Genomic DNA, 27,481 nt, shown 5'->3' with positions numbered 1-27,481 from the left:
AGTTGCCCATGGCTCTGCTTGCTCAACTAATTTGGAAGGTATGTGTTGAAAGATATGCAAAAAGGGAATGTGTGGATCTTGGGCATGTTATGAGTGCATGTTTTTCAATTGACAGGAAGAGTTTGATGCTTTTTACCACAACAAGATAGAAGGCCTACCACGAAAAGGGAGATTGGATTACAATTTGGCACCAGAAGCATATGACGAGAGTATTGCTTTATTGCTTTCTCAAACGGAGCAACATTTCTCTCGAAGAGGCCTTGAAATAGTGACAATTGCAAATCCGGAGAATGGAAACAAGTTCTTTTAAAATTGCATATCATTTATCGACTGGGGCGATAAGAACACAAAAATGACACCATCTAGAGTGACCAAAGTCACACGCACAGGAATCAACACTGAAGAGTAAGTTAAGTGTTTTTCATTGCTCGTTTGTGGAGTGACAAAGATTATGACCTCATAAACATTGTTTGCTTATTTGTTTTTCCAAAAAGTATTGTTTAATTGACATGCTTCAAGGTGGTGATTCAACCTTAAAGGAGAATGGCATAGTGTCGATGGAGAAGGGTTGGATCCAGTGGCTTCGGTCCCATGTGTACTAGTGGCAACTAGAGAGGTGGGAGGTGGTGATTATGTTTAAATGAGGGTGTGTGCAGGTCCCTCCATTCAATATGAAAATCCTTGGGCTCTATATCAGAGACAAGACGATTGGATTTAGGGAGTAGCTTGGGTGGTGTACATTTGATATATATGGACTTTTCCACACACACTAGGCCATACATGGCTGGGACAAGTGGAGTTCCTTTATGGAACCAATGGGATAGCGATCTTGTGTAAGCAACATTTTGTCTTGCAATCGAGTTCCTCTTGGAAGATGGCGAGATTGTGGCAACATATCGTACGGATCAACTTTCCATTGTTACTTCGACGATAGATGTATCTAGATATTGTCTGCTGAGGATACTACACATATGGCTCCCAGAGACTAGTTACATGATCGTCGAGGACTATGTAGAGGGGGTAAGTTCATCCATATAATTGTGTTGAGGCACATCAATTGGTTCTACATTGCAAATTATATACTTATTCATGTTCTTTGTAGGTTGGTACTTTGTTGTTGGCCATTTTTGCACCCCCTAGAGGTGCTGGGAGTCAACTTTCAAGGTATGATCGGGCATATGGAGAGATTGCAACCAATGTACAGGGTTTCTCTTTAGATGATGGCATCTTGTGGAGAAGCTACCATGCACGGAGTTCGCACAGTGGATGCTTGATCACAGTGGTAGACCGTTTTGTAGAGGCATTAAGAGAAGTCCACCATTTACCAGGTACTTGAAACCTACTCACAGTTTAGACTTTGTTACTCCACAAGAAAATGCTTGAAATTTGTGTGGGTGTGCAGGTGGCTACTAGGTACCTTTACCAACATGAGAGATGCTGTGCTGGATTGTTTTTCCGGAGTGGGGACATTGGCCTTATAATGTCTAGCGCTGCACAGACATTGCATCAACTGTGAGATAGACTTGACCATTTTTAGTGAATGTCTTGCACCAGCTCAGCATCTCCCTGTAGAGCTAGGCACATCATTTTGGGGAGAGCAGATTCATTCCCAGTGCAAGGGAGAGCAGATTCGTCCACAATGCGAGGGAGAGCAGATTTGTCCTCTAGAGCCACCCTTGCGTACATCTCATAATAGTCAGGTTCCCACGGATGAGCTACACCTATCTCTTTCTTTGCCCCGATCGTAGTGTGGCCCGTACATGGAGCAGCCACTGCCACATTCGCCTCAAAACCAAAGTGTCCCCCAGGATTTGATGCAAGTATGACCACATCCACTCCAGCCCTCGAGGGTCCCCTTCGAGTGGATGCAATCCCACCCACACACCCCGCGAGCATCCCCACATTCGCTTTGTATCCTCACCCATATATAGGACAATTAGATTAAGAGAGTCTTAAAGTAGGTACTCTCTTGTTTTGCAAACCCAAGAAAATCTAGTATGCCTACTTTGTTTGGGAGTTAACAATCATTCTCTCATGTTCGTAGAGAGATATGATTATTTTGAGATCTAGTTGCGAATAAGATTTCTACTTGAAAAGAGTTGTTGCTTAGTTCTAGCACTGATTATGTCTCTAGGAGTGGTATTTTCAGAGGTATGACCTAGCTAATACACAATCACTCCATCGTTGTTGAGAGTTACATTTTGATCCCATCATAGTTGTACTTTCAAGGAAAGAATTCTATAATCCACCAAGGGATAGTGAAAAAATTCAACTTTCCAAATTATTCCAATCAGTATTAGACACGGTAGACTATGTTGGTTATCGTTGGTGGCTGCTAATTTGAGCAGTTTTTATGTAGAGTTCAACAACGGGGTTTGACATTATAGATTTTAACCAAGGGGTTTAAATTGCAAAGGCAACACCCAGAGTTATCAATGCAGTACTACTTGCTTTTCACGCTTTTAATTAGTGTTACTAGGCCCTTTTCACCTAGGAGATTTGGACATGTGCATTTGACTATGGGTAAGTGAACACTATGTTCAACCTCCAGGTACACATATGTTTTGGTTTTATTTCATTATGAATACTTCTTCATTGATCTTTTCTAAGTAGGATATATGAGCTTCAATGCTTTCATCTAATTTTCTCTTCAGAGACACGACAAGGCATCATAAAGTCTAATATCTAACCAACCCAAATGATTTTCTCATATTAAACTGATCATTTAATGTGGGATAATAAACGGAAACAAGGGTTAGAATATAGACATGTGCTTACACATCTATCTCAACACGGGGCCAATGGTAAAGGGGTCCAAATGAGAGATGGTATGTTAAATAGCAAAGCTAACTAATGGAACTTAAAAGACCTTAGGGTTAGCTTCATTAAAGAATTCCAATGGTTAGTGTCAAAAGTCTTTTGACCTTAGCAAGCTAGGGCTGAGCTTGAGGTGGAACCCGACCTAAGCTTGAGGTGCTTGTCGTGCTTGATGACTAAGGTGCTTGTTATGCTAAGTTGCTCGAGAAGCTTCCCATGCATGGGGGGTAAGGTGCTTGAGTAAAAAAGAGACCCTACAAAGGAGGGGAAAAGCCCCAAAGATAGGGGAATCTTTGACTTAACCTCCCACTCACCCAAAGGGCACCCCTTTTCTCAAGGGGCACATGGAACACATGTCAGACTCTTCCTATGCTTAGCCACATGGTGTGCGTGAATGCTATAGGTTGGGCTAAAGAGGGGTCCAATGAACTTCTATTCCATCCAACAAATATCTAGATATTTTCAAACTCTCTCTCTCTCTAAGATGTATGGAGGACACTTGTCCAAAGACTACCCATGTACTTGAAATGCATGCTGCGTGCGATTGGCTAGGGGGAGAGGAGTCCAATGAGTTTGAGGCATGAGAAAAAGGTAGAACTCATCCCAAGAAATCAGGGGTGTGCTAGGGGGGTATACACCACTCATACACTCATTTTTTGAGGTATTCTCACTTGGTGAAAGTAGAGGAACTCCACCTCCTTCTCCAAGCTTGTTGAGGAGTGAGAGCCTACACCAACACTCTTGTCTATGGAATGCAAATCTAGCCAAGAGACAGATTCAATGCTTAAGCTTGCCATCTTCTCCATCTTCATTACTATTCTATTATGTATACTAGCAAGAAAGTGATGATAAGTGAGGAACTATTTCTTTCTCTATGGAATGTTTCTTTTTCCTCTTCCCTACCCTCATTCCCTACTAGCTCTCTCCGCCTTCGAAGGTGTTTGAGGCCTTGGGAATAGTTAATGCTTCTACAAAGTTTATGTTATGCTTGTGCTGCATGAAGCTTTCCATCTTCATTGCATCACCAAGGTCACAAGGAACACAGATATTGTATTGTACCAAGTCTCTCTTGATGGGAGAAACTATAATACAAATGCCTATTGGAGGGGGGACCCGGCTCCGTCTGAATCCGATCCTCAAATGTTGTCATGTTCTTTTAACCCTCTCTCTTGTAAAAGCGTTGTTCATGCCAAGTTAACTAAGAACCACGTTTATGTTTCTACCATCAATTAATTTCACCCGCTATGCTCACAAAGTAATCTCACAAAAGTGATTTATCTAATCCCCTAATTCCGCTATTCTCAAAGTTCATAGGCCATTTCCATTACATTGATATCGCAGCATTTGGTTTCTCTTTTCTTGCTTAAGAAGAGAGGTCCTTAAGTAGCCTATTAATGGTTGATTTTGTTAACTGTATTAGGGTAAGTGGGACTGGGATCTATTATTGGTTTTGTTGAGCCCACTATGTGGGATATGGTGCACACCTCAGGAACTTTGGTCTTAATAATGGATTCTTTTTAAACTTGCCTACGGCTTTACCATTATTGAGCCATAAGAAGTTCGAAAGGAGCTATCCCTCGGCAACTCTGCTATGTTAGATCCACTCCACTACTCTCTATAATTAATCAATTCGAGCCATGGGTGTAGATACTTAAGTGCATTTTCAAAGGCTAAGAGGAGTAGCAACTAAGGTTTTGAATGGCCAAAGCATACACTAAGTAAACACATAAGTTTAATTAACATGGTTGACAATAACCAAGAGAGTAGAATGAACATTGTTAACTTTGATTTTGCACATGAAGGTGTAATAATGATGCCCCATGTTTGTTAATTATCTTGTTACTAGGTTGCAACAAGCTATGGGAAACCCTGCTTTGCAAGCCGAAGTTACTTTGTGCTTATGGGATTTCCTTTCCTCTCCAAGATGACAGAGAGCTTAGGAGGCCTCTTAATGAGACCGCCAAAAGAAAACTCTCTCCCATATGAGAGGAGGAATCCAAAGAAAAAGAAAGTAATGAATCCCTAAGTTCCTCCGAAGACGTGGCTTTACAAAGACGGTAGACTAAACAATCGCCAACTCCTCCCAAGGGGAAACGGTTAACCCATAGTCCTTCTCCCGTCACTCCGAAAGGGAAGAGAGGAAAAAAAGGAAGAAAAGGGCAAGAAAGAGGTCACCCTCTTCTCCTTCTCCTTCACCTTCCTCGTCTACCGATGAAAGCTATGGCTATTCTCCTAGAGAATACAAGAGGGGAGGACATTGCAAGTCTTACCCTGCATGGCGAAGGTCACAAAAGCTCAAGAAGTTCAAAGAGGGAGGAAAGAGTATCTCTTTTCTCACCTATGATGGCACCTTTGGTGCTACCGACAAAGTATCTGCCTTCATCCAACAATTTGATGCGGCCTTTGGAGACAAGGGCTCCACGAAGTCCTCCAAGGTACGCCATATAGCTATGCGGTTCCAAAAATTGGCTTGTCAATGGTGGGCTAGCCTTTGGGGCAATGGCGAAGCCCCAAAGACATGGAAAACTCTACGAGTTTCCATCATGAAGCAATTCCTTACAAGCGATGCAAAGGACAAAGTGCTCACCAAATGGTGGAGTTTGAGGCTTCTCTCTCATGAGTCTATCCACAAATGTGGACAAGTTTTAAGATTTACATCTCAAGGCTACTGTCTTTTAAAAGGTAGACTTTGCCGAGCAAAAGCAACAATTGTGTGCGAGATTACCTGAAGAGATGGCCGAGTATGTCAACTCTCAACGGCCTGGTTCTATCATCGAAGTAATCCACCACACCATGGTTGCTTCGTGCATCAATTTCCAACAAGGGGTAGAGGGAATGTCAAGCCCATGGAAAATGAAAACAAAAGTGATGCAAAGGGAAAAACCAATGCCCAAAATTATTGCCAAGGCCATTCCAACAACAAACAACAACAACAATCAGTCCAAGGAGAAAGGAGTTTACAAAGGTAAAAATAAATTCTCTCCTGAAGAGCTTGAAACTTTTTGCAAGGATCACAAATCCTTTAAGTGTGGGGAGCAAGGACATGGTTATTGTTCTTGTCCCAAAAGAAATGCTCGCAATGAGACTCCTAGAGCTTCCACTATCGAAGATCCAAAAGAGGATGCTCATTGCAAAGGATCACCTCTCTCCTAAGCTCGGGGAAAGGTAAGGGAGCATGATGCCTTCATCTTGTTTGACCCTGGCTCTACTCACAAATTCATATCAATAGAGTTGGCCACCAAGTTGGGCATTCAAGCTTTTGAGATGGGAGATGCTATAACTGCCAATGCTGCTTTCAAGGGACAGCAAGCCTCCATTATTCCCTTGTTTGGGAAGTTAAGGCTTCATGTCCAAAGCTATGTCGATGAAGAAGACTTCTTTATCTCTCCTCTTCAACATGAGGATGCTATCCTAGGGGCACCATGGTTCAAGTTCAACCGCATGGCTGCCAACATGAAGTTCCCTAAAAGGAGATCTACTTCACCTACAGGGGAAAGAATATGTATATAGATGCTAATGAGTCTGGTCGTACTATACCACTTGTAAATCCTCTTGCTCTTGATAAATCAATAAAAAGATTAGTTTTTGCGTACATGATTTTTGTCAAAGAGTCCCTAAAAGGTCCTAATGTTTCATCAAAGGTGAATGGTAGGATCAAAAGAAAGTTAGAATTGTCTAACTTTCTAAAAGGATTCCAAGATGTGTTCATCGATGATATCCCTATGGACTTACCTCCAAAACGAGGGGTTCATGACCATCGAATTGAGCTCCTACTATTAGGAAGCTCACCGCCTAACAAACCTCCTTATCGAGTTTCCCAAGCTCAACAAGAGGAGATCATGAGGCAAGTACAAGAATTGGTAGACAAAGGGATGGTGAGGCCTAGCTCCTCTCCCTTTTGTTCTCCAGTCCTTTTATTGCAAAATAAAGATGGTACATACTGCATGTGTGTGGACTATCGCCACTAAACCATATCACAATCAAAAATAGATAGGTCTGTTTGATAAGCTACAAGGCTCTACCTACTTCAATAGGATTGACCTTAAAAGTGGCTACCATCAAATAAGGATAGTGAATGAAGATATCCTAAAGACCGTGTTTTGTACAACGTTTGGCCTTTATGAATATCTAGTCATGCCTTTTGTTTTGAATAATGCACCAGCTAAATTCAATCGATTAATGGGGAGAAAATTTTTAGACCCTACCACAAATTCACTGGATTGTTCTTTGATGATATCATCATCTACTCCAAGTCCTTGGAGGAACACAAGCAACATCTCCAAGTGATTTTTGAGCATTGAGGGAGAACAGCTTTTTATCAATCAAAAGCAAAGTGAATCTTTCCTTCAAGAGATTCAATACTTAGGTCATATTATCTCTTAAGATGGTATCTGTATGGATCCATCAAAGTTGAAGGTAATAAAAGCATGGCCTAATCTAAGGAATCTACATGAGCTAAGAAGTTTTATGGGTATGTGTGCATACTATAGATGCTTCATAGCAAAAGTCTCTCAAATAGCCGGACCATTACATGACTTAACAAAGAAAAATGTTAAGTATTCATGGACTGCTAAGGAGAAAAATGCTTTTGAGAAGAAAAGAGAAGCTTACCTCCCAACCAGTCCTTATGCTTCCGGATCTCTCAAAGCCATTGAGGTCCAATGTGATGCTTGTGGTGAGTTCTACATGCCCTAGACACATGGAAGCACTATATTGGGGACTCCATTCATTTTACGAACACACCATCAAAGTCTCCAGTACTTCATGACGCAAACAAAGCTTTTAGACAAACAAATGAGGTGGGAAAATTTTCTTTCGCAATTTAATTTTCACATTGCTCACATTGCTGGTAAGCACAATCAAGTGGCCGATGCACTTTCACGAGGACCAAAAGTTAATGCTGTGTCTATAGCAACTCACAATGATCTATCTTCTATGATAGATGAGTATGCTACTGACTCTGACTTTAAAGACATATTGTCAACCCTTGCTTTGGGGAAGAAAGAGGAACCATTCACCCTTTAGGATGGTTATCTTCTCCATGGAAATAGTCTATGTGTTACCCACTCCCTTCATAAGAAAGTCATGTATGAATCCCATGCTCCTCCCTATGCGGGGCATAGAGGCATTCAACCTACTGTTCTAGGAGTAGAGACGTACTTTTATTGGGCCTACCATGAAGTGGACTTACAAGAGTATGTTTCAAAATGTGTGGTATGCCAAAAAGCAATGTTTAGGATTGGTCACATTAGGTCATTTGTGGAAGGTTCACAAACCCGCAAAAAACTTGCATGATTCTTAGACTCTCTCTTCACTATACAAATTAAGTTAGATCAATGTTTAGGATTGATCATGTTAGTTGATTTGTGGAAGGTTCACAAACCCTCAAAAAACCATTACACTTGTGACTTTGTATAGTCAATCATGATTAGGTTAAGTAGGATTATTAAAAGTTTAAACATAGATAAGGTTTGTATTAGTTAGGTGCGAAGAAAATAGAGTACAAAAGATTGTCTTTTCACCTTTTTGGCATGCATTTTCTTGTTTTTTATACCTTCAAATCCAAGGACAAGTTGATATTATCTTCACCAACACCATGCTCAGCCCTAGAGAGGATTTTTTTACACCCAACAAGCAGGACAATAGCACCAAAATTACGTTCTGTTGCTCAGATAGTTTTGGGTATCATGTATTTTTTTTTGGACTTAGAGTGGGGCAGCTGTGTGGTCTTTAGACTGCTAGGGACACATAGGATGCTTAAAGCCTCATTTGGACACCAATCAAGTACAAAAAATTTGCGTAAAATTTGGGGTCAAAAATTAGGTTTTTCCACCAGTGAATTAGTAGAATGAGGCTTCAATGTGGCCAACCTTGCATTTTCTTTCCAAAACACCTAACTAGCACAAAAAAATCTAAAACACCATTTTGGGCAATTAGGTTTTTTGATAAATTTGGGCAATTAGGTTTTTTCTGGGGCAATTATGTTTTTTGATAAATTTTGCTTTGATGACCCTTCTAGGCTCTCGTCTCAACGTTGGAAGGCAAGAGTCCTTGCTAGTGTAGTCTCCAGCACACCAACAGATTCCTTACTTTCCTTCCCCAAGTCATTATCATCGCTTTCTTCATGATCCTTGCCTTTGCCTTTGTCCTTTGTCCTTTGTAGAGCCTCTATCTTTGCTTTTGGATCTACTATCTCTAGAAAAATGACCACACTTTCCACATCTTTAACAATGGCTATTGGTTCTTTTTGGAATCTGAAGCAACAAGTGCTTCCATACCTTTGTCAAAAATCTGAATTTTACCTTCAGTTATTAAGTCCAAGGACAAGATCCTATGCATACACTTGTTAGGTAAGAATCATAGGTAAGAATCACTCCACATTTAATTAGTTTTATAGAGATGATTGTCTCTATGTAGATAAGAAAAATCTGTAGGAAGTTATGGACACAAAACAACGCCTCTAAAGACTCTAGTGCCACTTCTTGCCATGTATTTTTGGAAGCTTTAGTGGACCAAGTGACGAGGAGATGCAACTGCGAGGGAACCATACTATTACATGAAAAATCGACCATCATACCCAAGAGCTTATGCATGTGAAAGTTGTGTTCTACAAGTGACCGCCCCACAAGAAGTTACAAATAGGTAGTGAGTATGGTTCATGACTATCTCTATCAAAACTTCCATGTTTCCAAGCCTATCAACAAAGAGTGGATGACATTTTAGCAACTATGGATATTTGTGCCCTAGAGCACAAACCAAGCTTTGTGATGAGAATGGCTATGATGTAGATCCATAAGAATGTTGTCCTTTATTGAAGATCTCTTAAGATACAACGAGGGGAGCTAGAAAGGGAAGAAAACTTGCAGAATCTTGCTAGACTACCTAAACAATATAAGTGAGAAGTATTCTATAGTGGATTAAAAGCCTTCAAGCCTTGATAACTCAAACAAAGAGCTAAACACAAACAATGAGGTCACTTAGATGAAATGACTCTTTACCATTGGTTTCTTACCCAATGAGGATAAATGTCTCAAGGAGCACCAAAATCGCAAACAAAAATGAATGCTTTGAAGGGTTGTCAAATGAACAAAACAATTTGACACCAAGACAAAATATCTGCTTTATGCAAAAGCATATGATTGTGTCAAAAAGGAAATTCAATGAAAATAAGGTATGGGTTGTGAAACAGCCATTGATCTACCCAAAAAAGAAACTGACCCCTTATGCAAAACCACAACAAAAAAGAGATCTAAAGTGAACCAACCACGAGAAAGTTGGAACTTCTAAAAAGAAAAAATACAAGCCTATCAAAGTAGAGCGTAGGGAGTACATTAGGGGTAAAATCAAGTCACAAAGGAGGCTTGGCAGGAATTATGGAGAGGAATGCTAGTGAAGAAGAACCAAAATTTAATCTATTCTCTCATTTCAAATGCTATATTGTTCAAGGCAAGTGAATCCTACAATGATCCTCCAATGATTTTGAAAATGCTAAGCCAGTAAATTTGGCAGGACTGGATGAACCACTCAAAATTGTTTGGATAGCTATGGATCTAAATGAGGAAGAGGAAAATTTGCTAGTTTATACTCTCAAGGAGTATATGGATGCATTTTTCATGGTCCTCTAAGGATTTAAATGGGGTGGATCCCTCAATCTTCCATCACACCATCCCTCTCAAGGATGATGCCAAACCACACAAACAACATCCTTATACCCGAAGTTTCCCAATTGTGGTAGTTCCATAGAAAAATGGAAAGCTTAGGGGTTGTGTTAACCTCAAGAAAGTGAATTCCACCATAATTTGCAATAACTACCCTCTACCCATCTTGGATCATGCATTGGAGCAAAAAGTAAGCCACAATTTTCTTGATGGCTTCTCTAATACAAGCAAGTGAGAATAGAACCTCAAGATCAACATAAGATGGAATTTACTATAGAGTGGGGAATCTTTGCCTACCATATCATTCCCTTTGGATTGACCACTGTCCCAACCACTTTCCAAAGGCTCATGTGCCATGCTTTTAGGACATACCTTTGCGATTTCAAAGAAGTATTTATGAATGAACTCTACCTGCATTCCAAGGAGCAAAAAGATCACATTCTCCACTTAATTATAAGTGTAAATTCATAATAAAGCATGGAAAAATTCTTGGCCACATTGTATCCAAACATTTATTTCCATGGCTGTTGATAAAATCTTAGCTATCATAAACTTGTCAAAGCTAGCTAGCCCAAGGGATGCTCAATTCGCCATAGGCCAATATGGCTATTATCAAGAATTTATCTAAAAGTATGTGGAGATAGCGCGACCTTTGCATTGTTTGCCTGTCTTTTTTGAGTAGAGCTTGTTGGTTTAAATGTAGTATGTCTCACTATGGGGGCGGAAATAATGCCCGACCACCCGTTTATAGCCTTATTTATTGTAGATATATATGAATAACTAGGGACTCCTCTCATTGTAGATATATATATATATATAAATAAGGGACTTCTCTTATTGCGAGGTTGGCTCCACCTATCTTTGTGTGCTACCTCCTTCAGTGTGCGTCACACATGTTGTCATGTCGCTCTACTTACACAATCAAAAAAGGGATGAAGGATGCAGATCATGCATGTTTGAGGTGTACATGTTATTTATGCAATGATGGACATGATACCAAGAAAATGTTAAGATAAATGTATGCCATATATGGTTTTTGGGGCTAGTAAGCATGCTTTGATGCTTGTAAGTTGAGATGCTAAAAAAGGGGCTGGCTTGAAAGTTTGTGGGTTGATAGTGTAGTACTCAAAATGCTCTCCATGCTATCTTTATGGCTCATCAGTCGAAAAAAAATGGGCAATACAAGATTTTTAAGGATCTATTCTATTGTTTTTGGACCAGCCTTAAGATGTGTTCTTAGTGATTGGATTTAGTTTTACAAGATTCAGGTTGAGAGTGGACTAGCATGGACCAGAGCGTGTGCTTTATAATGCTCAAACCGGATCTCATTTGATTGAGTTACGATCATAGTAGTCACCTTTATATTTTTGAGCTTCCATATAGAGGAAAAAGTTGATGCAAACTGTGGGGTGCACTTCAAAAAGCACAAAAATGCATGGTGCATGCTCTCACACCGTGGTCCCTTTAATTGGTATCAAAGCCAAGGCATAGGGGAGTGTCATAGCCCACATGGCTTCAATGCTATCATCCTCTTTGTAAGGATTTGAAGAGGATTTTAACCAATGTCCCCACTTCCAACGTGTAAAGCCCCTTCAAGAGGTGGCTAAGGTTCACTCTAAGTAGAGACTAAGGTCTTTGTGAGTGAAAAATTGGAGCAAATTTACCAATTCGCTCATATTTTGGTAGCTTGATAACAGTTCAATATTTTTTCCATAACTTGAGCTAGAAAGATCCGATTGAAAAAGCTTTTTATGTATGTGGAGCTAACTTCAAGATCTATAACTTTGTAGAAGAACTTGTTAGCTAATTCAAAGTGCAGGTGAGTTGAAAATGCAAAACACAGAAACTAATTTTTTAATGGAAAATTTTGTGCACACTTGCATATATATATATATGTGTGTGTGTGTGTGTGTGTATATATATATATATATATCTGTGTGTGTAGAGAGAGAGAGAGAGAGAGAGAGAGAGAGAGAGAGAGAGAGAGAGAGAGAGAGAGAGAGAGAGAGTAGAGAGAGAGAGAGAGAGAGAGAGAGAGAAGAGAGAGAGAAGAGAGAGAGAGAGAGAAGAGAGAGAGAGAGAAGCTTCATCTCATCTTCGGCATTGATGGCCTTCGACGCACACCTCTCGGCTTTGATTTTGTCTCTAGCATCGGCTTAACATTTACGGCCTTGAGCAACATCTCTCTTCAACATTGACCTACCAACATCGAAGGATCAACATCGATGACACCACATTTGTTAGTTCCACAACTAAGGTTGGACACACGTGTATGAATCTCTTGAGAGACTGGTATCCCGAGCACATCGCTCGGAGGCTGAGATTCTACATCGACATTATAGGTGGAGAGCATTGGATCACCGACCAAAATAGATCTTTTTGGTCTAGGTGTAAATGACTCCATTGCCACCATAGGTGGGTTACGGACTTGCAAGATACATGCATTTTTTTACTCTCTATGACTTTAAGAGAGGGTTTTACCTGGTAGCATCCATATGCATTTTCTTGGCCTATGTATGCCGTTTGGTTTTGAGACACATCAGATCTTAGCTTGTGTATGTTTCATTAATTTTCTCGCACATAGAATCCTCACAACAAAGGTTTTGATTATGGTTTCTTTTTGGGAGAGATTCGTGCACAGGGTTTTGTGCAATTTGTTCATGTAGGCTCATGTGGTTATAGGTTCAGGTGCTCTTTAGCTCGGATTTGACATGTTTTTGGACAGGTACATGACACATGTGCATGAGAGACTAAGTCTTTGTTTTTGCACATAGCCTAGCTGGCTTTATATACCAGTATGCCAATTATTTTGGCGAGTTTTATTTGCTTAAATTATAGGGAAAACCTGCCATATTTTCCCCAGATTCTTGCAAAACAATGCATGTCTTTGTAGTCTATTCTCTGAAGGTATAGTGATTGAGAGTTACCTCCACTTTGACAATGATTGAGTTTTGACTCTCACTTTGATAGGTTTTTTCAGCTTTGGACATGGTCTTGTATTCTTGTATCCACTCTCGTAGGAGTGAAATTGAATGTATGCTCATTGCAGCTATAGGTACATAGATAGTCATAGATTTTGGATCTATAGAGTACAATTTATATGCAAGGATGTGTATGAGCTTTGGAGTGAGATACCCAAGAAATCCTTTTTTCCCATGTCCTCTTACCATGCCAAGACTCACACAAAAATCTCGCTTCTTAAGCTTGACCTTGTAAGAGTGATACACTCAACCAATGCAACCTATGCTAGTGATAGTGCAAGAGCCTTTGAGCACACTTGATGCACTATACTCCATGTAGACGATTGAGACAGTTTCACTAGGTGGGAACGCTCTCTTGTGAGACGGGCAGCGAATCAGTCAGTAATTACTATTGTAATTACCATGGTAAACCCAGGGCATATAAATAGGGCCCATTACATTGTAATCGGGTTAGTGTTTTGGTGGCATTTGTTGGCAATTGTACTTGAGTTGTTAATCATTGGCAGTTGTTGTCGGCTGTACTCTGTCTATCCCTTTGTTCATAAGCCACATCATACTGATTGTAATCTTTCATCTTTAATTCCAATCACAGCAGTATATTCCAGTTACACTTACTCTGTACTCAATACTCTGAATCTGAATCTGACTCTGAATATCATTCTCAGTACATAGTCTGGTTCTTATTCCAGTAGATGTATTCTAGTTTAGTTTCTGTTCCTTTCTCCAGTCTACTGTTTGAACTAATACATCACCAGTAGCTGAAATCTTCTAACACTGGAATTAGCTATCTCAAGAGATCGGCTCCAATTCCATTTTGGCGATCACGGTGGCTAGAGCTGAAGCTCGTTGACTGACACACTCTTCTCCCAGTTGGAAGTTCTCAGCTACAACAATGGCACCTAAAACCAGTCATGGCCGGAAATCCACCATTTGTGTTGATCCTATTCTTGAGGAGTCGCAAGAGAATCTGACCCTAAGGAAGAGAGGGTAACTGACATTGAGGCTCATGAGGAGCATAGTTAGGTTGATGAGAGGCAGGACTCACAACATTCCAATCACTCTAGACGCCGACGGGCGGAGAGGGAAGCACGGAAGGCCAAAAGTTCTCGGTCCAGGCAAGGAGATGAGGGTACCAAAGGTAGTAAAGGCAGTCACCACACTACCAGTAGACAGGCCAGAGAGGACACTGACACAGAGATAGAAACAAATATTGATTGGGATGCAGATACTGACAACTGTAAGAAGACTCCCAAGCACCGTTCAGAATCTAAGAAGAGAAGCGGCAGAACAAGTGGTAATCAGAATGATTACACGTCTTCCCTGAAAATTTCTTTTCCAGTATTCAAAGGGGGCAAGAAGGATGATCCAGATGTTCACATACAAGCTTTTGAGCAGTATGCAGAGCTGAAGAATATTGATGAGGATGATTGGGGGGAATACTTTCCGCAAACCTTGAAGGAGGCAGCAAGAAAGTGGTACTACCATTACCCCGCTTGTCAGCTTAGATCCTATGACAAACTACTGAAAGCCTTCAGATTGGAGAATTCAGACAACAGAGGTGATGAAGATATTCTTTGTGAACTGGATAAGATCAAGCAGCGGAATCTGTCAGTCCGAAGCTATGTGGAGAAAATCAAGGAGCTGAAAAGGCAGTTGCAGGAACCGCCATCAGAGAAGCGTCTGAGTGCATGGTTTCCGAATGGCTTTTACAGCAAGAAGCTTAGGGAGTAGGAGGTACGAGCTCCAACCAAGAAATTCAATGATCTGGTACAACGGGCACTGAAGCTGGAACAACAGGCCAAGAAGGAAAAGAGCCATAAAAAGAGAAGATCCAATAGCAGTAGCTCTTCTACTGAGAACTCTGATTCTAGTGAAGTGTCCAACAGCTCTGAAAGTAGCTCTAACGAGAGGTCCAAGGATAAGCCAAAGAAGGATCCTGGACTAAGAATATTGAAGAGATGGCTAGGCAGATTGCAGAGATTAGCCACACTAGACAACTAGTTCGGAAAATGGAGACTTGGTGTTCGAAATGCAAATCCAAGGACCATATTTCCAATGAGTGCCCATAGTGTACTTACTGTAAGGCCTTTGGCCATTTATGGAATAATTGTGGTATCAGGATTCATCACTTTAAGAAGGGCAAAGACCTGCTATAGTGGTAGCCTATACTGAACCAGTGAAAGTGGAACCCGCCAAAGCCTCTCAGGAGGAGAGACCAGGTACCAGTGTACTGGTCAAGAGCGTGGCCGATTCCAAGCGGGTACTGGCCGAGGTAGAGGGCATGGCAACTTCCAGAGCCGGAGTTTGAATTGCTACACTTGTGGAAAGTACGGGCATTTCGCGGCTCAATGCCCAGACGCACCTGCACCTGCTGCGACTGAGGAAAAGGCACTGGAGGCATTCCTAGTACGGGCAGTCACAAGGAGCAAGGGAATGGTAATTGAAGAAATTCCAGATACTCCAGAGAAACTAGTCACTACTGACAGCAGCAAATGGGCTCAACAAAGAGAGGTCTGGAAGGCCAAGGGTAAACAGAAGGTGGTAGATGAATGGCAGGAGTAGAGAGAACTAGCAGCTAAAATCACGGAGGATTTAGCCAAGAAGCTGCCGGAGCAGCCAGAAAGTTCTGAAGCCCGAGTCATTCAGAAGATACCAGCCCAATCTACTGAGAAAGATCAAATGATGCCTGGCATACCTGAGACCATGCTGGCTACGATACAAGGAATGATTGGTGAACTAGGAGTTGATAGAAGAACTGGAAGCACTGCAAGGGAGGAATGGCAGTGTGGAGATACAACCAGTTCTTCAAGCTCTGACAACCAGTCTGATCAGGAGAAAGAAGAAATCCATGTTAAGATCTGTGATAGAATTCAGAAGCTTACTGTGGAGCTAGAAGATATCAAAAAAACCTTACCTGAAGTGGCAAACTTCATCAGACAACACAGAAAGCTGAAGCGGAGGCCATAATAGTTGATCTGACGGCTGTCCGAGATGATGAAGTATCGATCATTCAGGTGGACTACAAGGTTCGAAAGCAATGGGAACCTCTTCCAAGTGTTATCTTGGATGGAGGAGCAGGAGTCAATATAATGGGAGTCCATCTCTAGCAGAGGATGGGCATCACGAATCTAAATCCGGCACCATTTAAAGTGAGAATGGCAGATCACAAAGTAGTACAAGCTATGGGCATGATTGAAAATATGCAGATAAGAGTAGGTAGGGAAAAATTTAAAGCCAGCTTCTTAGTTCTGGATGTGCAATGGGCATATGGGATGCTGCTAGGGCGCCCATGGTTGAGAACATCTCATGTTGTTCATGACTATGTAAATCAAACCTTAACCATAGAAGGGGCCAGCGACAGAATTCAGATCTAGACGAACAATACAAGGACTTGGAGAAAAGAGCTGAGGCGGAAGGAATTATGTCAGAAGTACAAGGCAAAGAAGATTGAACGAATGCTAGCAGCTATGAACATATTTCCTCTAGCGGAGATTGACTTGAATGCGGTTTTACTGAATAAAGAGCAGGCCGACAAGCAGAAAAAGCAATTCCCAGATTAGTTTACTGAAATCAACACAAGGGAAAGATGAGTTCAGTTAACTGGGAGGCTGGAGGAATCAGCTGAACCTGGCATGGCAGAGGGGCCAGTGCATTCTGGGGAGCACACAGTGAATCAGAATGTTGATTCAGAACTGAATGGGACATCTTGGGATTATGCTGAGGAATCGACCAAGAGAAAAGGAGGAGGGCCTAATTGGTTGCTTCCAGACGACCAAGAAGTTGAAGAATGGAACCTAGGCTCGGAGGATAGTCCTAAGATGATCAAGGTTAATAAGCATCTCGATCCTATAATGAAGGAAAAGGAACGCAAGATGTTCTAGAACTATAAAGATGTATTTGCCTGGGAACACACAGACCTGAAAGGGGTGGATCCCGAAGTATGCCAGCACAAAATATCGTTGAAGCTAGATGCTCGGCCAGTATGACTGCAAAGATACCGAATGAACCCCAACTATGCTAAGAAGGTCAAAGAGGAGATTGAAAATCTTCTCAAGGCTGGGTTCATCACACAAGTAACCAGTAGCGATTGGCTGTTTCCCATAGTCGTAGTTCCCAAGAAGAATGGGAAATTGAAAGTCTGTGTTGACTATAGGGAGCTCAATGCCCAAACTATCAAAGATCCATTCCCATTGCCTTTTACTGACATGTTGCTTGATGAGATTGCAGGATACGAAATGTATAGCTTTATGGACGGTTACAGTGGCTATAACCAGTTACAGATCGCTCCTGAGGATAGAGCAAAGACCACTTTCATCACCGAGTGAGGAGCTTTCATGTATCTGGTGATGCTTTTTGGGCTGTGCAATGCACCGGCTACTTTTCAGCGGTGTATGATGGAAATGTTTAATGAGTTCCTTCATCGGTTCCTCGCCATCTTTATGGATGACTTTACTGTATATTCAAATGAGGAACAACACTTACATTCTTGGAAATGGTTTTCAAACACTGTCAGGAGAAGCGGATTTGTTTGAATCCATTTAAATCTGTTTTTCTAGTCTGGAAGGGACAGCTACTGGGACATGTGGCATCTCATAATGGAATAGAAATGGCCAACGATAAAATCCATTGTGTTCAGCAAGCTAAAGCACCCAGAAATGCATCTGAGCTAAGCTCTTTCTTGGGTTATGTTAACTTCTATAGAAGGTTTGTGCATAAGTTTGCTTCTCAAGCAGTACCATTATATGAGCTCACAAAAAAGACCGGTAAGTTCGATTGGACTGCTGAGTGTGAGGAAAGCTTTCAGAATCTAAAAAAGACCATTATCAGTAAACCAGTCCTCAGGCAACCGAATTGGGATGTTATTTTTCATGTACATGTGGACGCTTCGGGACTCGCAATGGGGGCGATATTGGCTCAGCTAGATGGAAGGACTGAGTATCCTGTTTATTTTTCCAGTACAGATTCAGTCAGGCTGAACAAGGTTATACGACCACTGAGCGAGAAGCCCTTGGAATGGTTTTCAGCGCTACAAAGTTTAGGCATTACCTGTTAGGAAAACTATTTCATTTCTATGTGGATCATCAAGCTCTTTTGTTCTTGATTAATAAAGTTATTATTCAAGGCAGGCTAATACGGTGGATGATGTTCCTCATGGAGTTTGAATTCAGAATTTTTCATAAGCCTGGCAAGAATCACTGTGGAGCTGATTTTCTATCTAGAAGTATAGAGGGTTATTCAGAAGCATCCTTGAGGGACGAACCAGTGGATGCTGACTTATTTCAGCCGGAAGCAGGAGAATCAGTTGACCCTGAATGGTATGAGGTTTATCAGTTTCTTTCTCAAGGTGCTTTTCCAGAGGACTGGAAGCAGAACCAGAAGAAGGCTTTGGTCATCAAGAGCTTGAAGTTTACTATCATCGGAGGTTCACTCTATCGATTAGGTGTTGATGGTATTCTTCGGCGTTGTGTGCCTATGGAAGGGAGAATGCAAGTCATTTCAGAGGTACATGATGGCGAATCTCGTGGAAATTTTTCCAATGAAGTTACCTACAAGAAGATTCTACAAGCTGGTCTATGGTGGCAAACATTAATTGCTGATGTTAGAAGTTTTTGTAAAACTTGTGACATATGCCAAAGAATGGGTAGACCTAAATCTGCAAATATGACTCCTTTAATGCCAGTACAACCACTGGGTGTGTTCATGAAATGGGGCTTAGATTTATGGGACCTTTTAAGAAGGTTACCCCCAAAAAGAACAAGTACATAGTAATGGCTACTTGCTATGTCACTAAGTTGGTTGAAGCTAAGGCTCTTCCTGACAACACAGCCAAGTCAATTGCAAGGTTTCTATTTGAGAATATTGTCTATTGATATGGATGTCCGGTAGAGATTGTGTCAGACCAAGGAACACATTTTATCAATGACACCATGGAGATTCTACTGGATATGCTTTCAGTCAAGCATCGGAAATATACTCCTTATTATCCCAGATGCAATGGACATGCTGAAAGTAGTAACAAGACAATCAAGACTATTCTCACTAAGGTTGTGCAGAAGAAGCCAGACCAATGGGATTTGAAACTCTAGACTGCTTTATGGATGTATAGGACAGCTTACAAGGTCACTACTGGGTTGACACCATTCAGAATGGTGTATGGCTATGAAGCTGTGGTTCCTATGGAGTTTGTTATCCCAAGTCTGAGAATGGTTGTGAAGTATGGCTTAGACTTCAACCACAATATGAAAAAGCACCTTGATGAACTTATGCACTTAGATGAACTCAGGCAACGAGCTATGCTGGAACAAGAAACTATTCAGCGAAGGAAGCACTGGCATGATTGCCGAATTAAGGTCCGGGAATTTCAGAAAGGGGATTTGGTGCTTCTCTATCAGTCTAGACTGGGTCCTAAGAAGCCAAACCTGAAGATTTCCTGGGCAGGACCATTGAGGTAGACTGGGTTTTCTCCAATGGCACAGTAAGACTGAAAGATTTATCTAGATTGCTGCTGCCAGGAGTGTATAATGGTGCGAAGATCAAGCTCTACTATTCAGAAGCTAGAGAGCCTGGCCAGGAACAAGGTACTAGGGAGCTGGGAACTGAAGATCAAGAGATACCAGAATCAGATATTTTTGGGGTTTTTCATGTGCAGCTAGTTCCAGTTTCAGAATCAGTGCCAGTAGGATCAAGCTAGAGTGGTCCCAGGACCAGTACCAGTGTGATCAAGCCATACTGGGAACCACCACAGTATTAGTGGGAACACAGTTTTCAATTTTTAAGCGCCCAAATGGTTAGATGGCACGCCAGTAGTAATCGTTTTAAGGATGGGTAGAAGTCTTGTCCAATGCATGTCTGCCATGACAGCATCGACGCACACAAGTCTAGGAGCGGCGAGTGGTGGAGCTTTTATGGCGCGAACACGTATAACAGTAAGGAGAGTCAGCATTTTCCCTCACAAATCTCCTGCACGATGATTTCCTCCCGTTGTTCATTCGCCATCGCCAAGCTCTGAGGTATCTTCGCTACAATCGCAGACTTCGTCTTCTGAGGAGACAGTCGACTGTCGACTAGCTTTGCCAGCAACACCTGGGTACGGCTTTGAAGCATCAAGTAAGTCTTCCTCTTCCTCACCTGTTTCGTCATCTTCACAGTGTATGGGTAGGAAGAAGCGTTCGGACAAGATGCAGGAATCTCTATGAAACCCGAGCCATTGTCACTGCTGCAAAGGCAAGCCTTCCCATCATCCCTTGCAGCAAGACTCAGTGTTACGTCTTCACTGACCAAGCTATGGCTTTGCTGCAACTGTGGGATCTACGGGTAGTTTTGCAAGCCACAAGAATCTCTTTTGAAGCAGCCATCATAAAGCAGGTTCTTGACTCTTTCAATGCTGAAGATGGCAGTGCTATGGTGTATGGTAAAAAGGTGTATGCTACACCAGACACCATTGCTTTTGCATTTCGGATGCCAAATGAGCCCAAGCCGTCTGTGGCAACCCCACAGCAGATCAGTATAGTCCTGAAGGAGAATGAGGCTGCCAAAAAAAAAAGAAAAGCCAATGGACAAGGGATTCCAGTGGCCGGACTAGAGGCGGACTAGAGGCCTCTACTGATTACAGGTTTGTATCTGAAGCGGTCAATCTTAAAACAATCCAACATATGTGTCAGAGAAGGTTTTGCTATGCTGCTGGCCAAGACATTGGATTCCAAAGTTTCTATTAACCTTTGTCAGATCTTGTCACACAACGTGCTTCAACAAACTGCCAAGTTGAAATCACAGAGTGTTTTTAAAGCTTGGTATGTTTGGCAATTTTTATATTGGGCAACTGCTCCAGATGCTCATGGTCAGGTCAGAATGGCTTGGAGTGAGAAGCTAGTTCCAGAATCAAAGAATATTGCTTTGTCTTCAGATGAAGAAGCCACGGACAGTCAGACCACTCCGACTGGTCTGAAAAGGAAGGCCACCCAAGATAAGTTTGGCAGTTCGAAGAAACGAAGACGACACTGACGAAGAGCAGTGCTTTTTTGAAACAGATAGAGAGTCAAGTCAAATCAATGACTACTGAAAGGCTCTATTAGCCATGGCTGACAAACAACCTGCTCAGACCACTGAATTCAACCAGTCAGTAGGACAGATTACAGTCACTACTACTGGTACTAGCAAAGACCTGGCAAAAGCAGCGACTTCTGAGAAGGCAGAAGAACAGTCGGATAAGGACAAAGGACAACTGGACAAGGATAAAGTCAACTAGACAAGGGAAAAGGTCTAGCATCTCCAACCTTACTGCGTGGTGTCTCCATCCCAAACAATGAAGAAGCTCTGCACCTGGTGAAGAAGGTCAGGTTGCAGCAGCTGCAGACCCATCCCCTGAAAGGGCGTCTCTTCCTCCATAAATCTGATTATGCAGCCTTACCCTATATGGCTCCTATTATAGTGTATGAGCCCACTGATTCTGACCCAACCACAATCACTGATGGATGTTCAGTCCTCATCCAGTCTTCATGGAACACTACTGTCCATTGTATGGGACAGATGTTGGACGTTGCAGGGTCAGAAGAAGAAATGAATAAGGTTAAAGCTGACTTGAAGCGAGCTGAAGGCCAGATTCAAAAGCTGAAGGAAGCACGAGACAGCCAAAATCTGCGCCGTAAGCTACTTGAAGCCCATTCAGAGAGGTCTATTAAGCTACTGGAGAGCAAGTTAACTAGGGTGGAATCTGATATGTAGATTGTGAAGGAAGACAGGGATGAAGCACAGAGAGCTGCAGATCGGGCTGAAACGATGCTGAGAATGAATAAAGTTGACTACAACTCCTTGCTACTTTGTCATACAGCTCTGAAGGCTTCCCTCACTGACAGATATATTTATAATAATTTGGTTGAAATTTTAAATCGAGCAGGCAACGCTGTCTTTGACCTGGAGACTTGAAGTCTCTTATGGAGACTATGCAGAGTGACTTGCAGGACAAAGTGGCTGAATATAATAATGCTCTGGCAAATCAAACTATCTTGGATTATATTGAGCAGCGAATTCCCTTGAAGAAGCAGAAGAAGATAAGGAAGAAGAAGCGGATAAGGAAGAAGAAGCTGATAAGGAGGAGGATGACCAAGATGAAGGGCATAATAATGATGAGGATGATGCCTCGCCTCCATCTCCACCTCCAGGACCTGGTACTGGTGGCACAAGGCCAACTGAAGGAAGTCAGTCACAGCCAGACCAGAATGAAGGAAAGAAGTCAGGCAATCAGCAGCCAGAATAACAACGACCTAGTCATACTGGGAACCAGCCAGCAAACCAGTTCCAGCTCAGTAGGAAGGATAAAGGGAAAAGCAAAGTTAGGGCTAAAGAACCAGCAGCTGATCAATAGAATTTCTTATAGCTTATCACCCTTAACAAGCGATTGAGACATCAACATGCTTCCCTAACTAGGAAATATCTGGAGGATGATGATCCCCTATCTGATCTGGAACGGTTTCAGTGACTGTATGTCGGAGCCAGGGAAATGGTGGAGCACTGGGAATCAGTTTCTTTTCATGATCAAGAGACTTGCCGTTTACGTGCGCATCCCAGCACAGTCCAGCTGGTGCTGGAAAGGGTACCCAAATCGACAATCACTACTGAAGAGAGAGTGACCAACCCACATTTGCAAAGAAAGTCTACTGCAAATTGTCGCTCTCTAGCTCTCGAATTAGAACTTCTGCTGGGAAACAAGCCAACTTACAAATGTATGAAGGATGTTAGGGATCAGTTGAAAGAGGTTTTGGTGCAGATGCAAATCGCTAAAGGAGTCTTGGATCAAAGAGTGCGGGCCATTCTTGAAGATCAGACAGCCACCAGTAAAGGACCTCAGACTAGAATGTCAGTCGGAGAACAGGCAACTGCTCTTCGCAACTATTTTCAGCTGATCAAAATAACAAAAAAAAATGATGCAGGAAGAGAACCAGGCTGTTCTCAATTTCTTAGAATTTGTGCTTGATTCCCAGTTCTCTTGTATGCCTTTCCAGCAAGAGAGACAGAATTGCCAAATTTTTTTCTGCACTTTATCCTCAACATCCAGAACCAGTCGATATCGACCCTACAATATTCAAGATTAATGATGATCTCCAGGATTGTATGAGTGATCGACTGTGGAATGGAAAACTTGGAGCAAACACTGTTCAATGATGCTCTCTAGCTCAATGATAAGTCACAAGCTGAAAGAGGAGATGCAGAGGATCCGGTTGTGTATGGGTCAGTGGAAGATTCAGATCAGAGGCCTTACCAAGATCACCAATCAGTTCCTGCAACTTAATGTTGAGTCCTCTAAACTGCCTGAAAAGGATATTGCAGCTAAGGCAGGCCTCACACCACAGTATAGAGAGATGGCTGAGATTCTTTTTGAAGCTCGGGTCAAAACCAATCAGCCTCTTCTAGATTGATGGATCCATACTACTTCGCATTGTCACAAGCTGGCGAGAACTAAGATCACCAAAGGCAGACGCACATTCTATGATCCTGACACCAAAACCTATCATTCGTAAGCCTTATGAAGTGGAGATGACCACAGAAATGCGAGATCAGCTTGAGCAGGAGGCCATTTATAAACTCATTCAGAGGGAGAATGCTGGCACTGGGACTTCTCAGACGCCATCCAGGCCAAAGGTAAATAGAAGCTGGTTCAGTGGAAGGATACTGGGTAGTTCCATCTCAGAATTCAGTTGGTGTCTTTTCCTTCTCAGCTGGAAGGTTGATATCAGTTTGTGTAGATGATGAGAGCTCTACACCGACCCTTCCAGCTGGTTCTCTATCATTGGTTAAGTCCAATCCCCAGAATCAGAAGCAGATAGTGGATTTTTAAGCTTCAAACCAAAATAATACAGGGGAATTTTTTAGAAATTTTGGAATCTTGCCAAAATTCACGAAAGGAGGGAAGGATGTAGATGGCTGAGATAGTTTTACTAGGTGGGAACGCTCTCTTGTGAGACGGGCAGCGAATCAATCAGTAATTACTACGATAATTACCATGGTAAACCCAGGGCATATAAATAGGGCCCATTACATTGTAATCGGGTTAGTGTTTTGGTGGCATTTGTTGGCAATTGTACTTGAGTTGTCAATCATTGGCAGTTGTTGTCGGCTATACTGTGTCTATCCCTTTGTTCATAAGCCACATCATACTCATTGTAATCTTTCATCTGTAATTCCGATCACAACAGCATATTCCAGTTACACTTACTCTGTACTCAGTACTCTAAATCTGAATCTGAATTTGAATCTGACTCTGAATATATTTCTCAGTACATAGTCTGGTTCTTATTCCAGTAGATGTATTTCAGTTTAGTTTCTGTTCCTTTGTCCAGTCTACTGTCTGAACTAATACATCACCAGTCTGAAATCTTTTAACACTGGAATTAGCTATCTCAAGAGATCAGCTCCAATTCCACTCCACATCCCACCGATCGTACTCATTGCTCACTTAAATGGATGATTAATCAACAAGCTTTGGTTGAGTATAGGTTTGCATAAGCAGTCATACAGCTATGTCTACTTAAAGTATGTCCTTCTACTAGGACTTGTCTCATTATAAGGACCCTTGCCAACGTGTGTAGAAAACCATCAATTACAAGTACTACACCGTTGAAAAAGAGTGTCTCTATCACATTCATGTTCTTATCAGGGCCCTTACCTACCTAAAAATCATCAAACACAGGCACTCCACTTTTGGAAAAGGGCAACTATATCAACTTTATTTGCTTGTTTCCTGATGCTTGCATAAATAGTCTCTAAGTAGTCCTATACCCGTGTTTACCTATTAATTTCTAAGTAATCCTATAGCTGTGTTTAATTAAACCAACTATTAAATGACCTCTTCAACGGACATGAAATAAGAGTAAATTGGAGGCAATCATGGTGTACTTAAGAGTGGATTGGGCTTAGAGTGCTTACACACTACCTAAATTACAAGAGGAGACTATCCAAATCATAGCATTGATGAAGAGTGACACTGAATCACAACTACATTACATTTTAATCACCCACAACATTACTTGGAGAGAGAGAGAGAGAGAGAGAGAGAGAGAGATTTTGATTGAATGCTTTTTAAAAAGACAAGTGCATTTGTTAAGGCAAGCAGATTTTCCAACGTTAACATATACGAGTGACGATGCCATAGGCTTCAAGGTGTACACATATGGGGTTTCAAAAAAGAATCTTTCACCCTTAGTAAATTTTTATCTAGGTTCTTGGGTGCTGTAAATGAATTCTCCAAAAAAATAATCATTGAATAGTGTTAGCCATGATAGCACCCGGTTGCAAATTTTATGACCATCAAATTTGAAAATGTAATAGTAGATTTTTTACTTATCTTATGTTGTTTCAACCTCTATTCATCAAAAGCCGCCTTTAAAATTTGACAATTCACTTGTCTTTGATGCCATCTTCATGGACTACTTTGTTACCACATTCTTCCAAATGCTATTTCATTTCATCTAAATTTTGCTATAGTAGGTAAATCGGATGCTTCAAATTGGTTTGCGATAGAAGAGAATAGTTGCTTCTATCCGAAGAGGTGTTGATGTTGGACTCCATGTCGAAGCGAAAAATTAATAGCTACATTTACTTGCCGCAAATCCCATTTTGAAGCGATGTTTGTGGAAAATGAACTTGCCAAAGACTTTTCCACACCATCGGATTGATTAAATGGTTCATAAGGTCACTTCTACTCACTATTGATTTCCCGATAATGAATGATAGACACAATATTTTTAATGTAGAAGCATGCGAAGAGAAAGAGACTCAAACATTGGAGGTGTAGGGGTTGACAATCTATTGATCCTTGGTTGTGTAATTGGTAGATTCTTGAGCTCATACAGGTATGCCAACATGGCATCTTGCCTTGATAGGCGCTTCATCTCATACCAAGAAGACTGGCTACCAGTTAAGTCAAGCTAAGTGTAGATTTAGCCCAATGTATGTCTAATCATTTCCCCATCAAGCTAAGAATTGCAAGGGCTAAGGAGGAAGATTTCTATCTAGAAGGGAAGAATAAAAAACTTGTCTCAGGGACAATCTCTTCAAGGATACACTTTTTAGGTCCTTGGCTAAGATAACATTAAACAAGGTAAAGAAAGATATAAAAGTGATGATCGTCAAGCCTTACACACTCTAGTGTGTAACATCCATACAAAAATCAAAGGTACACGGCCCAAGGTGAAGAGAAATCATGCTATCAAAAGCCAAAGAATTCAAGTGGAAGCTGAAGAGCTCTCCAAATTTTTTTTCAAATAGGCAACACATTAGAGGAAAAACACAGGAAGTATCTTGAAGCAAAGTCCGAGCTTGCCACTTTTCAAGTCAAAGAGATCTTAAAAAGAACAAGTTACTAGCCATAGCTCTTAACCTCATTTTGGAGACTGCCAACCGAGATCACTTATACACAACTCTAAAGGTTCAAAAAAGAAGGGACCTGATAATTACATGAAAGAGTGCATGGTGCATGGATGTGTGTGCGTGGGGTGCAGTGCGAGAGAGGGAAGAGGAGAGTGTGCATTTTTTTGTGAGTGGAGCAAGCCTCCTTGTAGTGGGGAGCTCCTTATTCTTTGGTATATGAAGAATGAGGTTAGTGTATGTACACAGTGGGCAGCTGGAAACCGGGCATCTGACCCTGGTCAAAGGAACATCGCCTTTACCCCAACATTGTAGTCATGGATGATACAGGGAATGTGGTCCGAGACAAGAACAATATGACTAGGCTTATGCTCGCCAACCTAGGCAAAAGTATAGGTCAACTAGAAATCTGCTTGTAGGAGGTCGAGGAGGTGAGAGGAATGCTACTTAGCAATGTAAATAGCACCATGTTGACAAGAGAAGCAAAATCCCTACAAAGGCCTATATCGAGAATGAATGTTGGCTTGCCTTGTTGACAATGGGGATTGGGTGGGATGGACTAAGAGAATATTTTTTCAGAGAGTTTGGGAGGATCTCAAATTCCCACTAGCTGAGATGGCAACAAGGCCTTGATTGACACAAGTACGTGAAGGGTACAATGGAGCA

This window comes from Adiantum capillus-veneris, chromosome 2 (assembly GCF_014529385.1).
Source record: "Adiantum capillus-veneris isolate H3 chromosome 2, ASM1452938v2, whole genome shotgun sequence".
Classification (NCBI taxonomy): Eukaryota; Viridiplantae; Streptophyta; class Polypodiopsida; order Polypodiales; family Pteridaceae; genus Adiantum; species Adiantum capillus-veneris.
The sequence above is the reverse complement of the archived record's forward strand: the minus strand, read 5'-3'. Positions refer to the sequence as shown.